We start from the raw sequence: 18,681 nt of genomic DNA, 5'->3' as shown, positions 1-18,681 counted from the left end.
CTGTCATCATCCTGTATGCTCTTTTCCTTGCTACCTATTTGTTGTGAAGAGAACAGCTATCTTCTTCTACATTCTGTTGCTGCAATGATTTTTTATTTTTCTCAAATACATGGGGTACCCAGAGACTTAACTCTCTGAACTCACTAGATGAACTATACCATTCATCTTTTATGTTTTTCTCAAAGGCCTTTTGGTCACAGCAATAATAAAAATCTGTAATACAGACAGACAAACTGATTTTTTTTATAGATCATGCTAACACACAGAAAGTAGATTGAATTAAACAAAAACCCCTTTTCCTTATTATATATAATATATTTCAATATTAAATTTTATTATGAATGTCATATTCAGCAGATATTAACTGAGTAGTCCATATAGAAGCTGGTGTTTGGAACATTTAAAGATCAAACAAAAAATGTACGTGAGAAGAATTGTGAAAGGCAGCGATAAGGTGTGTAGTAGGTATATGTTTATATAACAGGAATAGGAGTTAGAATGAGACGCTGAAAATTACTTGCAACTGAATGCATTGATAGATGAAAACCTGGTAAAAATGGAATTCCACAAGAAAGAAAATGAATTGTTTTAGGATGGTGACTTCCTTGTGCCACCTGGAACAGTATGGAAGTGCCTGCTTATCAGAAGTGATGTGAACATATTCAGTAGAAACATCAGTACCTTCATCTACTAGTCAAAGCTAGTAAATTATGTTTTATAATGAAAATACTGTTTTTTAAAAGATAATCTGATACTATGTTAAATATGCTTTCAATATTTGTTACTGTAGGCATAGTAAAATAACTAAGAGAATATAATGAATGACAAACCATAGAAACTACTAGAAGAAATATTTAATATAAGAAATTAAAAACAGGTAAATTAATGTTAGAAATGATTAACTCAAAACAAAATAATAAAATTCAAAATATACCATAGGTCATCCCCCCAAAAGAATGAATCTCTTTCAAATCAGCACATTTAAATGGAAAACCACCATCTATTTAGGTAGAAATGTTATTCAAATTAATGTCTAAAATCAAATTTAACTACAAATTATTTGCCAATAATACATGTCTAATAAAATAAGTTAGAAAAGTTAGGGAGAAGAAAGAGGGAAGCAAAATAAATAAGAAAGAGTAAACAAGAAAATTTCAAACTGAGTTAACTTGGGGAATTACATTATTATCTTACAGTTTAGATTGTTCTAAAAGGCTTTATTCAAACTCAAGTATCAGAATATCACAGAAACCTTTATTACCTTCCCACACAAATAATATCCCATCTTCCATCCCTGTGATGGACTGATTGTGTCTCTTTCAAATTTATAGATTGAAGCCCTTAGACTTCATGTGAGTTTATCTGAAGAAAGGTCTATAATCAGGTGATTGAGATAAAATGATATTAGAATAGTGTCATCCTAACATCTAACCAACATTAGTAAAGAATAAGGATGACCTTGAGGATGAGACCGTACCTGCAATGGGGAGATGTTTGCTTCATGGCTTAATTTTGAAAATTTTCAAATTTGATTAGGAGAATAGACTCCACAACAGGGAATTTGTTTTAGATTCTTCAGGTGGCTTCGATAGAATTTCTTGAATCCTCAAAACTGAAACATTTCTGGATGGATAAGATTGATGAGAAAGAGAGAAAAGAGAGTCACAGAGTTCTGAACTGTGAAAGAAATCTTATATTGTAAGCCTTGAACACAGATGAAGAGCAAGAGTAAAGCAATATCACTAGATGCTGGAAAAGGTCCTGAGCTAACATCCAATAATAAAATGGTTGTCTCTGTCCTCCAGCCTTAGGGGACTGAATTCTGCCATTCCCACATTAATCTAAGAGTCTTTTCCAATATCCTATACAAGCAAGCAAAGCTATCAGGCATCTTGAGTCTAGACCAATTGATTCATTTTCAACTGTAGCACTTCTGACCTACTAACTTTAAAGCTGATGTATTTATCATTTATGCTAATCTTTAGTAGTTTATAATTGTAGTATTTGAAATCCTGTTCAAATGAGTTAGAAAATAGCTTCTATTCTGTGCTGCAGGACTCTGAGAACTTTGCACAACAGTGATAATATAAATTTGTGTATCAGTTCCATTTCTTATAGCTATGGCAATTCATTTCCCTCAGAGTTTTATGCTAAAATGTTTGAATACGACTGCTCCATTGTGTCCTTAGAGACACAGTGAACCAATTCACTTCACAGGAACTGGAAGATCCAAATTTACACAGTTGCATTACAAAATGAATCTTTTAAACTCATTCTTGGCAAATAAATTGGTGATAGACTTGGCAGAATAGTTCGATATCCAACAGTCAGGGATGTAAAAGTCATGTGCAAGGTTTGGGAAAAACAATGCTTCTCATTTTCATATCCAAAAATTGTTAGGTAAGGGCCCACAAATATAATGGGCACTTTAATCATGAATTATGTTAATTTAAATTATTAATCTGCATAAATAATGCTATTCATAAGGAAAAATGATAGGAGTAAAGAGAAAATAGGAAATTTAAATTCAGTCCTTTTGTGTTATACCACTAAACCTTACAAAGGAAATTAGTTAGTTGTTAATCAACATAAATTTAATGCCTATCATTTAAAGTCTGACTATGCAGTTATTGTAATGACTGTCATTATCACATCTTTCTGTCAATATGAGACCTATAACAGGCAATACAACTCTCTCTTAATGTGATGCTTCAAGAAGCAAATGCCTATATATACATGAATTTCTGATGTGCTCCATTTAAGTGATAGCTCACAACATTTATTAATCCATTTATTTCTTGTAGTTAATGTGTACTAAAAAGCCCTTTTCTTCTAGAGGTCATATACTTCTGCTGCATATATTCCTTCTGTGAATTTTTCTAATATACATGCTTCTATCTGTGTACAATTCTTTCCCTACAGTTGTGACACACAACAAAATCAATTTTGCCTTGGTGGTCCCAAAGAGTTAACATAGTTTCCTAAACATCTAGTTTATATATGAGAGTGACTTGGGTTCTGATGAGGAGCTAGCTCAGTATTTATTATGGTGAATCAGACATCTTATGAATGTGGCAGTTAAATACACTTTAAATGTGATTCTTGTTACAAGGGGGAAGCTTTAAAAGTGCTGATGAAGTAAGAAGTCCCCTTAAAGTCAGAGTTAATATTTGGCTATAGGTCTAATGGCTAGGGTATATTTTGGGCACTATGAGAATGACTATAGACATAAGTAGAAATAATTCATGTGCCTGATGGATGGTTGGATTATATGACTTTAAGGTTCTTTTAAATCTGATAGTGTACTGTTCTATGAATATTAAAAATCATGCTCTGGAACAAATATTTATGAGCAGTCACCCTGTAATATCAAAATATGCAAGGGAAACTATAAAACATATTTAGATTTGAGGAGAAAAAAATGGAGGGTTACAATAGTACCGTGCATTGAATCATGGATTTAGAATAAGTTGATAATGCTTACTTTGAATGTCCTTTGACTGATAGTTTGAAGTATAATAAGGACTTCTCTTTGCAGATAATTTTATTCTTTTTTAAGATGGTTATACTATTAACATATTGTATGACAATATATGATAAAAGTAATTTTATAATCATTTTGAATTCTGTAAATATATTGGTTGGTAATACATTATTTATTCTATTGGCAAATCAGGGTCAGTGAGCATATGGCTTCACAGAAATAAGTCTGGGGTCCCATGTGAACCCAGAGCCTTTGCTTAGGAAATGTTTCTTTGAAGTATTATTCATTTTAGGAATAGAGATTTGATTTTCAGTTAAAATTTGGAAGGTAAGTTTGAAGTTTCTAGGTATGTGACATGTGTGTATATTATAGGGAAACTGTCTCTTTTCCTCTAATACACACAGACACACATACTCACACACAGGTATACAGACACACAATATGTTGTTAATATGAATTTGTTAAAACCCATTTGTCAGGAACATTATAGATATTATAGTTATAGATATTACAAAATTTTAGAGAATTTATGTTTTGATTATTTTTCAGATAAACAAAAGAATAAATGTTAGTTAAATTGTATAACAGTAAACTTATATCAGGTTTATCTGTTCCTGCATTTACTTGTTCCTGTATTACTTTCACTAAAATGAGAAAAATGCCTATAATATTAAAAAAGTGTGACCAATATTAGAACATGAATATAGTGACATAATTATTTCATATTTGTAAACACATGGTGATCTTCAATATTCACTGCCAATTTTACTGAATTTAGAACTATCATGGAAACACACCTCTGGGTGTCTCTATGAGCATGTTTCTAGAAGTGTTGAGTGTGGGCAACTCAACATGAATGTGGGTCGCTCTATCCCATAGGTTTGGGACTAGGACTGAATAAAAAGAAGAAAAAGATCTGAGTATAAGCATTCATCTCCCTCTGTCCCTCACTCATCTCTTTCCCCACTAACTGTGGATAAAATATTATGAGCAGCCTCAAGCATTTACTCTCAGGAGCCCCATGCTATGATGGGTTGTATCCTCAAACTATAAGCCAAACTTAACTTTTACTTCTTTTAGTTGGCTGTATCAGGTATGTCATCACAGGAATCAGAAAAGTAATTAATACCCATGTGCAGTTTACATTTATAATATTTTGTGTATTTTAAAATATTTTTATTTATTTATTTGAGAGAGAAAGATACAGAAAGAGAGAGAGAGAGAGAGTGAGAGAGAGAGAGAGAGAGAGAGAGAGAGAGAGAATGGGCATGCCAGGGCCTCCAGCCACTGCAAATGAACTCTAGATGCATGTGCCCCCTTGTGCATGTGGTTTATGTGAGTCCTGGAGAATCGAACCAGTGTCCTTTGGCTTTGCAGGCAAATGCCTTAACCACTAAACAATTTCTCCAGCCCCATTTTGTATATTTTTATCAGTAGGAAGAGCTTGACTTTGTTTAATACTTTTTTCCTTTCTTATGATTTGCATAATAATTTTATTGTGGCACTGAGGGATTATTCACACATTTTAACATGTGTAATTTTTATGCTAACACTAATGTCTTGATTTTACACATGGCAATCTAGAGATACAAAAAAAATGTTCAGTGATACCTGTTAAGTCTTTTAGCTAATAAGTGGCAGAATCCAGAATTTGAGCTGAGAAAGTTTAATTTTATTGTCTGCTCTTTATTCATTGCTTTTCATCATAATACAGAGTGCTTGATTAAATGCCAAATATATTCATATGAGAATACCTGGAAAACAATGGAAATACCTCCTTTCCAACAAATCTGATTTCTAACCATCTGGCTGTGTCATCAAATGCAACATAAATGCCTTGCTGTGAATTGAAACTGTAATTTTGTGGCAACACCACATATAATATTTCTCTGTACCATGGAAAGTAATAGAATACTTAAAGTCTTCAGCTACAAATAATTAAGTCAAAAGAGACAAATTATCATATGACAAGTCTTCTTTATGAACAGGTCAGATTGTTGCTTGAATCCTGTATCTATCAGATAACTTATATTACTATTACCTTAGTTGATTTATACTCTGAAGACTCTGGAGCTTAGTTTTCTACTTGGGAATGTTTAAAATGGAAAATTCCTAGCATGATATATTTGACTGAATATTCTGGAACAGAAAACATTTAAAATAGAAAGAAAAAAATCATAAAGATGTTGGCTTGGGTGCCTCTCTCAATATTGCGTGGATCAAGATTCCTGGTCCTTGTAGGTCCCCCTGTGGCTCCTTGGGGCCAATCCAAAATGAGCTGATGTTGGACATTGGCAGGGTCCTGGGTTAAACCAAACATAAACTGTCTGACATGAAGTCCCCAGGCTATGAAGGGGTCATAGCAGCCTGAACCTCTGGTCATATCTCAGGGACCAGACGGAAAGGGAAGCTTCTCCCCCCATCCTTTGGAGTTTCAGTGACTCAGGATCCTCCCTCCATTCTTGGGGGTTGCAGTAAGCCTGGACTCCCAGACAAAATCCCAGACCCTGAGATTGGCAGGAATTAAGGCCACTCCCTCTCTGAGCATGGGATACCTGGACTTTCAGATAAGACTTAGGTGCTGTCCATAACCCTGTGGCCTTTGGCCAATTGCCTAGGAGACTGCTTATCAGGCAATACCTTCACATAGTCCATTCCCCTGAGACCCTAGGTCACCTGACTCACCATTACCTACATGCTGGAATGAATGCCCCTACATGCTAGATTGAATATCCCAATAGAATAGCAATCTTTAAATCCACCCATCCCCTTATGGTCCTTTTCCTACCCTCAGATGCTTATAAATTCATTTTCCCTGACAATAAACAGAGAACTGTTCACTGGAACTGACTCCTGGGGGTGAGTGATTCTTTCTGTTGTCACATACTCACCCACCCTGGTTGCCTGGGAGTCTTTGGGGGACCACGATCAGCCCCAGAGCAAGAACCCAGGAACCCACAGTTGGCGCCTGAACAGGGACCCTCTGAGAATTCACCAAGGTAAGTGGGTGCTCTTCCAAACAAACAATCGCCATTTGGGGGACATCAGGCTCTTGCTTCTACATTTTTGAGGGTTGACAAGATTTTCTTTTTCCTCCTTTATTTTCAGTTTATGCAATCACAAGGGAACAGACATGACAAACTGGCAACTGACGTCTCTTGGCTGAGGCCACTCTTCTATATTGACTGAAGGTGAGCCGTCCTCTGCTTGGGCCCCAACAGCCCACTGGGTGTTGGCAAAAACCCTCTATTTGTATCTGACACAAAAAAACTGATAACACTTTAACCTCTTAAAAGCCTGTTGGGCAGATCGCTGGCCTCTTAACCTTGTGGACAGGCTCATGCCCAGATTTGTGGGGAATCCCCCATGTGCTAATCAGCCTTCAGGAATTTTGCCCTCTGGTCTTGGCATTTCTAATCTTCTCTGTCATGGGTAACATTGCCTCCTACCAAAAGAAATAACAGATTCATGGAATAAGAGCTCTCCTAAAAGTTAGGCTTCCTATCCCTACTAGTGATTTACAACCCTAATTTGATATGTTAAAATGTGACAAAGACCCATCCTTCCCCCCACCCACCTCCTAAGCCCAGAGGCAAAACAGGCATTAACTTAGATTAATGACATATTTTCTGATATGGCACTTACCTGCTACTCACCAGAGAAGCCCATTCATCTTATGACAGTTAACTCCTCCCCCACTGTCATGGGAGCACTATACCAACCCCAAGGAGTCCTGGAATGGCTTCACCTCTCCATTGGTGGTGCTCCACACATATTAACAGAGATTGACACCCTCATGGCCATGATAAAAACCAGGTGAGATCAGGCTTTCCAAACCTTGGGCAATGAACCTGACACTATCATAACCCCCTTCTCCCTCACTGACATACAATGGCTCTTTAGGAACCACACCCAATTTGCCATCAGCCCAATAGTTTTCCCTGGTCAAACTGACAGCAACTACCCTAATGAAAAATGGATTCCTGCAATACCCTTCCTAAAATGGCTTCCACCCCTCCTCTTTTCAAAAAAAAAAAAAAAAAATCCTAGGAGTACCCCTCACCCATTTTTACAGAGGGGGGAAAAAGAGGAGCAGCAGTAGTTCTTTGCCACCCAGGGTTTCAACCTCCCACCATCATTTTTAAAAAACTTCGTGACAGATCCCCACAATATAAAGAATTATATGCCATCTATCTGACACTTCTTGAGGAAGAAGGCCCCTTTAATCTCTTTTCAGATAGCATCTATGCTATTAACTTACTCCCTCGGCTTGCTCACTCACATATCTGATGAGATGGTGAAAGGCCCAAGAATTCAGAAGCCCAGAAATACTATCACGCTCCAAAGGGAGCTTAAGCGGGCCCCTGCATACCTCAAACTCCAGGCTTTACTCTCTGTTGGAAGCAAGTAAAGAATCCCTCTTCTCATTATATCAGAGCCCGCTCCTAATATAAAACTAGGTAAAAAGGGCATGAGATAGCCCTCAAGGATGGGAAATGAGTAATGAAGTGAACCACTTATTTGGTTTCTGTAAATAGCCTGCACCATAAGCCTTAATAGCCCACACTGTAAGCCTTAGTAGCTCACACCATAAGCTGTAGCAGCCTGCCTCAGACCACCAAGGTCATAGGAGGCTGATACCATACTCTGCTACCCCCACCTAAGGACCTGCGCAAATGCTGACCTCCAAGGTCATAGGAGACTGGTACCGTACTCTGCTACTCCCACCCAAGGACCTGCGCAAATGCTGACCACCAAGGTCATAAGAGAATGATTGGTCCACTAGGGGCTTGGACAAATTAAACTAATTGGCTTAGAAACTATGGGGTGGCACAAACTGACTGGCTCGCACCCTGTGGGCTCCTGATATTAAAAAATGATTGGTCTAATGCACAGGCTTTGTTAGAAGCCCTATAAAAACTGTCCCGTTCCTGCATTCGGGGCTCTGCAGTCCTCTACCCCTGTGTGGTGTACGACTGTGGGCCCCAGCGTGCTTGGAATAAAATCTTCTTGCAGTTTGCATCAAGACCGCTTCTCGTGAGTGATTTGGGGTGTCACCATATCCGGGCAGAGCGTGGGGTCCCCCTCCTGGGGTTCCTTCATTGGGAGCTCATCCTGGATCTGAAGGGCCCCCCACACACCCGAGAACCGACTTGGAGGTAAGGGGGGCCAGGAACCCCAGAAGGGGGACCCCACGCTCTGCCTGGATATGGCGACACCCCAAATCACTCACGAGAAGCCGTCTTGATGCAAACTGCAAGAGGATTTTATTCCAAGCACGCTGGGGCCCACAGTCGTACACCACACAGGGGTAGAGGACTGCAGAGCCCCGAATGCAGGAACGGGACAGTTTTTATAGGGCTTCTAACAAAGCCTGTGCATTAGACCAATCATTTTTTAATATCAGGAGCCCACAGGGTGCGAGCCAGTCAGTTTGTGCCACCCCATAGTTTCTAAGCCAATTAGTTTAATTTGTCCAAGCCCCTAGTGGACCAATCATTCTCTTATGACCTTGGTGGTCAGCATTTGCGCAGGTCCTTGGGTGGGAGTAGCAGAGTGCGGTACCAGTCTCCTATGACCTTGGAGGTCAGCATTTGCGCAGGTCCTTAGGTGGGGGTAGCAGAGTATGGTATCAGCCTCCTATGACCTTGGTGGTCTGAGGCAGGCTGCTACAGCTTATGGTGTGAGCTACTAAGGCTTACAGTGTGGGCTATTAAGGCTTATGGTGCAGGCTATTTACAGAAACCAAATAAGTGGTTCACTTCATTACTCATTTCCCATCCTTGAGGGCTATCTCATGCCCTTTTTACCTAGTTTTATATTAGGAGCGGGCTCTGATATAATGAGAAGAGGGATTCTTTACTTGCTTCCAACAGAGAGTAAAGCCTGGAGTTTGAGGTATGCAGGGGCCCGCTTAAGCTCCCTTTGGAGCGTGATAGTATTTCTGGGCTTCTGAATTCTTAGGCCTTTCAATGGAAACCCTCTTTCACCCCTGCTAATAAAAGTCTCCAACCTCATTTGAAAAAGAAGGGCCCCCCTATTTTTGCAACACATAAGGTCTCACAATCCCTCACTGAGGGAAATGCATTAGCAGACCAAATGGCTTCTTATGGAGACAAAGAGACATCTTCCAGGCCACCCTTGAGAAAGCAGAAGAATTTCATGCTAACACCCAAGTAAACCTTAAGGGATTATAATCATGCTTCCCTCTGATTCCCAGAACTCAACTCCAGCATATACTAAAAACATGCCAGTCCTGTGCCTTACTAATAACTTCTGCCCTTCAGATAATGGGAACTAACCCCCGAGGCCTCAAGGCCATTGCACTTTGGCAGATTGACCTCACTCATATTGCCAATCTGGTCATCAGAAATATGTCTTTCTGGTCTGGAGAGATGGCTTAGTGGTTAAGCACTTGCCTGTGAAGCCTAAGGACCCTGGTTCGAGGCTCGGTTCCCCAGGTCCCACGTTAGCCAGATGCACAAGAGGCTGGGAGCCCTGGCGTGCCCATTCTCTCTCCCTCCCTCTATCTGTCTTTCTCCCTGTGTCTGTCACTCTCAAATAAATTTAAAAAAATAAATAATTAAATATGTCTTTTTGACAGTGGTTACTTACTCCCATTGTATATGGGCCATGGAACAAACAGAAGAGAACTCAAAAAAACTTATGCATCATATGCTCTCTACCTTTGCCATCATGGATGTCCCCCATCAAATAAAAACTGATAATAGTCCAGCTTTTGTCAGGTCCTCATTCAAAACTTTTTGCATGCAATGGAAGATTACCCATCATACAGGAATCCCACTTAACCCACAAGGCCAAGGTATAGTAGAAAGAACACACCAAGCCTTAAAAGACCAACTTAAAAAACAACAGCCCAATGCCTATCTGCCCAACCTTCAGTTAACCATAGCACTATCTACTTTAAACATTTTAAATATGTACAAAAACTCCCAATACTCCCCCATTATCCTCCACCGGCATAAACCAGAGACTGCTCCACCCATTCTGGTGCAATGGCAAGATCCTTTAGATGGAATATGAAGGGACCAGACACCTCTCCTCACCACAGGAATGGAATTTACTTGTGTCTTCCCACAGGACCAGCCCAGGCCCATTTGGATACCAGCTCAAAATGTTGGATTCCACCCCACCTACCAAAGAGATAGCTTGCCTGACATTGACTAATCAGAGAAGAAATGGAGAAAGTACTGCCCCCACTGGTTGAAAAAGGGAGCCCCCTGAGGGGATGTCCATGACATTGTGGACACAGCCAAAGCCATATGCCCACCAAAGTCCTCCTTCTCATCCATTTTGTTGGTGGCTTTAATAATCTTACATTCCAATGCGAGTGTCTCTCACACCACCTCTCTCATCGCCCCTTCACTGGTGGAGGATGGTGCTTTGAAGCCCGAGACCTATCAAGGAGTCAATAAAATCATTGGTACAGGATATTATCCTACTAAGGGCTGCCAAGACACTGTCACTTTCCATATCTATCCTAAGTCTGTGATTTGTGCAAATAGCATGGCATGCTTTGCCTATCACCAAACCAACAAAGAGTGCCCTAAAGACCAGGGCTATTATGGAAGATATTCAATACAATTTCTGTGTCATTGACAGCTTTAGGCATCCAGATGCTGTCTTCAAAGCCTTCTGTAAAACTAGAGAATGTACATTCTTTATAAGAGACTCCTGGAATGAATGCTGGAGGCCAGGGCTGATGGAAAAGTATGCTAGTACTCATCATTTCCCTCTGGTGCTCCTCGTGTTTCTCGACATATTTCTATCCCTGCTTCCTACCTGGTGCAAGCTAACCATCATATTCTCTCACAGGAAAAGCCTCAGTGTGATGCTATCTCTGTATGCCTCTGGTGACCAACAGCTTCAAATCTCCCCAGAGACAATTGAACTTTCTCACAGGTAGGTACCTAAAAACCATCTAACCTCAGACTTCATCATTGCTGAACTTGGAGGGGGGGGAGCAATGAGCTTTTATTTTAGATAATGTGGTCGATGGGTGTCCCTTCAGGGCAGGTGATGAGGAGACAGTTCCCTCCATGGCTAAAGGCTGGTAGGAGATAGAGGAGGGAGAGGTCAGAAAAAGTTGGTTGAATCAGGTACTTGTACACCACCTAACTCTATCTGGACCTATGGTGAATTATAAAGAACTTGTTTGGGATGACACTGCCCCATTATAAAAATAAAGGGGGAGTGGTCGGACACTACCAGGCTTAGACTGGAGCCTTCAGAAGAGGGACCTGAGCTGCCAGGCATGGCTAAGGACCCCTAGCTACAGGAGGCCACTCCCTCTCCAAGTCTGGCACACCTGAACTTAGGTTCTGCCCATAGCCCTCTAACCTTTGGCCAGTTGCCTAGGAAACTCCTTTTCAGATAGTACCTTCACACAGTCCATCCCCTGAGACCCTAGATCACCTGATACACCCCCCACCCCCCCCACGCCATTGGCTATGTGCTGGAAAGAACAACCCTAGGCATAGGCTAGCAGCATTTAAACCCACCAATCTCCTTAGGACCCTTCCCCCTGCCCTCAGATGCTTAGACACCCATTTCCCTGACAATAAACAGAGAGAGCTATTCACACTGAAACTCATCCTCAAAGTCTTTTACTTTCATGCACTCACCCACCCTGGTTGCCTGGGTGCCTTGGCGGGGGAACCATGGCTGGCACCTGGAGCAAGAACCCAGGAACTCACAGCCTGATATCATAGAAACCTTTATCCCTGAATATAGCCTGAAAGATATAGCCCTCAAAAGGAATAAGGGGGAATTACCTGAAAAGTAGGGCTGTGGTGAGGGTGGGATGAAGCCTAAGCTTAACAGATTTTTTTTTTTTTCCTGTGTGGCATGTAACTACCAGTACCAGAGATTGGTTGCTACCCACATTGAACTGTTGATCAGAGAGACCTAAGAGATCCCCAAATTGAGGCAGCTTTCTGTCAAAGCACTTGATTACCTGCCTGAGGCAAAAGCTAAGAACCTATTGCTGAAGATACTATATGCTGCTGACACAGAGCACAGAGAGACCTGGATGGAATTCAGAAGAAAGTCAGTCCCCAGATAGTTAAGTTAGCCCATCTAGAGCTGGAAAGCACTACATGAACTACTGGGGAAAAATGGCCAAAAATGATCTGAGTAACCAAGAGGTCTAAGCTACTCAGAAGCAAACAACATGATACAATGTATGTGCCAGTACAATAGTGGCACATAGCCTCAGGGTAACAATAGCTTTTGGATTGTCCAAGAGATCTTCTCAGTGTAAAGGAACTCATATCTGGAATTGAGCCAAATCAGAATCCTTTGGAGACAAAGATTATGTTCTCCAGTGTCAAGCTCTCACTTGTCTTTGGCTAAAAGAGGGGTTACATACATCCAGTTCTCCCTTACTTAATAATTCTTATCCCACTTAAACTATGATGACTGTCCTTTCCATTGGAAAAGTTATTATTCTTTTTCAGAAGGTCGTGGGGCCCAATGAAATAAACTACCCTTCACGCTTTTGCCAAGACACAACTGAAGCCACAGAGGAATTGGAAGGTGAGCAAGAGTGCTGCTTCCATGCTGTTGCTGATAATCACCACCAGGGTGTAGGAGACAGACCCTGAGGATTCTCAAACCCTACCAGAGGCTCCTAAGAGCTCATCACTGAAGTAGACTTAAAACTCATCTACCATGGCTCAGGGAATTTTGTGGAAGAAGGGACAGAAAAATTGTAAGAGCCACAGGTTGAGGCATCATTCCAGGAGGCATAAACTACAACCCCATGGGGGAATACCTGCAACCCCACTGAGGAGAGTCCCCAATGGAACGGAGGCAGGAACAAGGAAAAAGAGGGCACCAACCCATGATGTATCCATACAAAACATCTTGTTAATAATAATAATAATAAACATTAAAATAACCCTAAAAAAGTAAGAAAAAAGGAACCTTGTTGCAGTCTATGAATCAGAGATTTCAGATATATTTTTTACAAGTCCAAGAAGGCCTGCACCATCCAGTTGTTGGTAGAATAAAGAAAAAGACTCCAGAGATGAAAGTATTCCTTTTTCTTTTGCCTCAAACCACCAAAGCTGTAGTGATAGATTAAATTTAGAATTGTAGTGGTAACTAAATTGTTATAGAATGTCAAATAAATCATAAAACAATGGTGATTGATCAAATATTATGAAACTGCTATACATTTTCATAAATATGTATTTGATTAATTTTTATTGTGAATTTGTACAATATAACCTGATTTTGTTTGTATGTTATATCTGCAACTTTGTTGAACTTTTTTATGCATAATAATGGGCTTTTCATGGACTACTTAAGGTTATCTGTTATTAAAATCTTTGGTCTATGAAGAGAGATCATTTTACTTTTCATCACAATAAGAACATTTTATGCATTCTTTTTTTTTGTTTTTAAATTTCTCTGGATATAATTTCCCCTCCCAAAAAAAATCTGGCATAGAATTGTCATGAGTGGACAGCTTTGTCTCATTCATGATCTAATGAGAAAGGAGCTTTCTTTTGTTATCACATAAGGCCTTAACTGTGAGGATTTGGTATGTATACTTATTCAGGATGAAGAAAATATATTTCTAACTTGATGTATATTTTATTATTATGGATATTTATTTTAGCATCATTTTTATTATTTTATTATTGATATGAGCATCTTTCTCCTGTTTTATTAATATGGTGTATTACCTTAGACAGATTTTATATTTTGATCTTTACACTAGATTTTGGCATACAAATCCCACTTCATCAGTAGTATAATGCTTTATATATACTACTAGTGTTTGGTTACTATAGTTTTGTTTTGGTTTATTTTGTTTTTAAGATATTTCCAACTATGTTGATATGGGACACTAGTGTACATTTTCTCTTTCTTCTGAGGTTTTTGTCTGGCTACAGAAACAAGGTAACATTGGTCTTATAGAATAAGGTAGAAAGTGTTTTCTAGTGTTGGGAAAGTTACTGAGTTAATAAAGGCATTTGTTGTACAAGCTTGAGTACTGGAATTTGGATTCTCAGCACTCACAAAACTTCAGGAAGTTGTAATGCCTGCTTGTAGTCCTATAGCATGGGAGGCAGAGATGACATCAAAACTACAAAGGAATTTGAATTTCTTTTAAGATAATTCCATATGTATGTATTCATATAATTTTTTACAAAGAAGTATCCTGGAAAGTCTAGTAATGTATTTAATGTATGCACTGTTTAAATTTTATATATAATAGGGTCAAATATTTTAGAAATGTATATTATAAGTGAACATTCTAAGAACACTCAGCTGTGGAACTTAGACTTTAAAGAACATCTGTTTTCATAGTTATTCATTATAACTGAATAAAATGTGAACTGTCTTGAAAGAGAGAGGGGGGCATGGTTCTTCCATAATAACTTAATTAAAATAAGAGGTTTATATGCATTATGTAGATAAAGATGACATAAATATTGATACATTTAACAAGAATACTAAATCTTTATATTTTCTTTGTACACTTCTTTTATTGTAGACAATTCCCCACAAACACTTGCCTTCTAAGGACAATTATTTTTGAATTTAAACTCCTGAGTTAATAGTGTTATGAGTAGAGATATAGCTGATCAACCATCTATGCTGGGCAAGATGGAAACACCAGGGTGCACCAGACTTGATGAGAAGATTAAAAAGGCACCACTCACAGCCATCACAGTAGGGCTAAGAGGGATGTGAGAAGTGAGTATCAGACTACAAGAAAGATACTATGCCTGTGACTCAAGAACAGAAGGAAGGAAATGAGGTAGAATGAGAAATTAGAAGTGATGCTGAGGATTAATTCTGATGAAAAACAGAAGTAGCATACTTGTCCATCAATGATTTAAAGGTGTGTGTGTGAGTGTGTGCATGTGTGTGTTTGTTTCAAGATGCATTTTTATATGAGTTTATATAGATTTGTAACATTTGACAATATTTGAATTAACCTTAAATTTAAACCTAAAATATCTTACATTATTTCAGTTAAAATATACGTGCATCAAGAAAAGGTATATGCTGACAAGTGTTGTGGTACATACTTTTAATCCCAGCACTTGGGAGACAGAAGTAGGATGATTGCCATGAGTTGGAGGTCAGCCTAAAACTACATAATGAGTTCTAGAACTGCCTGGGCTAGAGTGAGACAATATCTTGAAAAAAAAAAATAGAAGAAAAGGTGTGTAGATCTTGTTGATCTTAGCTTTGTCATCAGTGTCAACTGACATTTTGGTGTCTTTCCTTCTGAGTGGTAAAAGTTTTACCAATGACATTTTTTTATCAGTATTTCGAAGAGATGCATAAATCCTCTTCAATGATACTCTAACTTTCATAGAAAATTGCCTGTGATTACATTATCATTCCATATCCCCATTCAGCTGAATAACTCAACTTTATATGAGGACTGCAATGGAAGATGCTGACCTGATTTCTGTTTCTAGTATTAACAAGACAGAGAAACTACTTTGTCTCTCTTGATAAGAAATGTGTAGAGAACAAATTGACCTTGTGAGAACCATAGCTAATTAAATGAACTACATAATTGAATGCCAGTTTGCATTAAAAGTGGTCTATTGCTTTCTCGATTAATCTAAGAGCAAGGAGACAGTTGATGTATAGGTATTTGTGGGTATGACATAAGGTCATTAGCAATATTCAGTTTGGTGATTGTTGTCTTTATTATTCTCCTTATGATGACTGCTCAGCTTTTCTTGTTGGATATGTAGAACATACAATAATATTTGATTTAAAAGTGACTTTGGGTTTAAATGGCCAATGACAACTAAATGACTGATATTAGGGAAGATGATGTAAAAAACACATTGAAATTTGGGGCATACACAATTACCTTTATCATCATTTATCTTAAGAGACATATGCCTAAGTAGCCACATCTTATTCTCTAAGATGCCTTCCTATATCAAAGAATAAGGAAGAATGCTTTATATTCCTTCACTTAGGAATCCTACTGGATTTTCCTCAGCATGCACATCTTTATGAGAAGTTTTCATTTTACCAAAATGTTTTTTTTCCAAGTGATACTGATCATATTTTATTTTATTTTTATTGTTTGTTTGTTTTTAATTTTTTAATTAAGTAGTTTTGTATTCAGCAAATACAGTCAGTTTTGTACCATTATTAGGTTCATCCATGACCTACCCCCTCCCCTTGGCCTCTCCTTGTTGAGGTATATGGGTCGTGCATTGTGGAGTTAGCCCTCAGTTATGGGTAGGATAAATGTCTCTGCATATCATGACCCATCATGTGGCTCTGACATTCTTCCCACCCGCTCTTCCGCAAAATTTCCCTGAGCCATGTTGGGTTCATTTTTGGTCTGCTTCAGTGCTGAGGTCATCTCCTACCAAACTGTTTTTAACTTTTGCTTTGTTTAGGTGTGTCCTCCCCCAGCACCCCAGCTACATGGAGAATCTTCCTTGTCACATAGAAGGAAAATGATTGGAGACAAACCATAATTTATGAAATTATCTGGTATAAAATTTTATTTTATGGGCTGGAGAGATGGCTTAGCAGTTAAGCACTTGCCTGTGAAGCCTAAGGACCCCGGTTCAAGGCTCGATTCTCCAGAATCCACGTTAGCCAGATGCACAAGAGGGCACACGCATCTGGAGTTCGTTTGCAATGGCTGAAGGCCCTGGCATGCCATTTCTCTCACTCTCTTTCTATCTGCCTCTTTCTCTGACTGTCACTTTCAAATAAATAAATAAAAATAAAAACAAAAATTTAAAAAATATATTTATTTTATAACAATCATTCGTTTATGAATACTGGTGAGGAAATTCTATATCAAGCTCCCAGATAAACACATAAGTAAGTTTAAACCATGAAAGGCTAATGTATGTGTTAAAAGGGGGCAGCTTCAGGGAGATTCATGGAGGGAATGAACCCAGTTGGAAGAAGGTGTGTGGAATAGACACTCACAGACACATGTTGCAAAGTAAAGCAGGGTAGAGATGAGCTCTTTATTCTTGTCACTGGGAGCTTATATAGGGAATGTGCATGCAGAACTCTTCATATGATGATCTCATCTGCATAAGGAGTGCTAAATCATAGTTATAAAATAAGCTTTGGCCAATTTGTATGCTCAGCTGGAAATCAAGCCTACTAAATGTATCAGAAACCTGATAGTGTCTACTCTTAGCTAGAAGCAAAGGTAAATGGATTTAAATTTAATTTTTGAATTGCATGGCAATAAAAAGAGGATATCCAAAATCATTTGTTGTATTTTTGTCTTGAACTCATGATCACATTACACATCCTGGCCATGAACTTGTGCCCTTTCTGACTCAACATCCTCAATACTGAGATTACATGCACAAAGTACCATGACTAGTTTCTCTTACCAATTTCTATCAATTCACTTTTTAGTGTTTCGATTATTCAATACACTATTTAGTCTACTAACTATATCAGCTAAACCAGGGTTATTAGACAGATTAAACTAAGCTACTGTTCATTTATGCAGTGAGCACTGAAATGCTAGGGGCCGAAGTTTATTTCTCTAGGGAAACAACTATCCAAGAGTTTCACGATCCTTCTTTTTGGCTTAACAGTAAAAAAAAAAAAAAAAAGTAGCTTCAAGAGTCACTGTCCCGATTGAATTAAGTTAGAGTGCAAACGAACTCCAGACGCATGCACCCGCTTATGCATCTGGCTAGCGTGGATCCTAGGGAACCGTGCCTCCAATCCGGGTCCTTAGGCTTCACAGGCTTAACCGCTAAGCAATCTCTCCAGCCCTCTCATTATCTTTTATAGGCTATTTAGATCCATTAATTTCTGCTTATTGAAAGGTTTATCCAACAATTCAACCTCTAAAATTTCTTAGCTTTTAGTATTACTGGAAATAGGAGACACCTACAATTTTTCTAGCAGAGAGAATTTATATGAATTATGACTTTGCATTATTACATGTGTAATGAGTAGGACAGATGTCTACCATCATAAACCACTAATATTTGACTAGCATCTCCTGGGTGCTTGACATTTGGCTATGCCTTGATCCTGCTACTATCAGGTTTACAAAAGCTTCTATGCAGGAAAAAGCAAACATTTTTAACATCAGACTTTTTTTTTTTTTCATTTTTTGGTTTTTTAAGATAGGGTTTCACTCTAGTCCAGGCTGCTCTGGAATTCACTATGTAGTCTCAGGG

The sequence above is a fragment of the Jaculus jaculus genome, chromosome 13 (assembly GCF_020740685.1).
Source record: "Jaculus jaculus isolate mJacJac1 chromosome 13, mJacJac1.mat.Y.cur, whole genome shotgun sequence".
Taxonomy (NCBI): Eukaryota; Metazoa; Chordata; class Mammalia; order Rodentia; family Dipodidae; genus Jaculus; species Jaculus jaculus.
Note: the sequence above shows the minus strand (reverse complement) of the source record.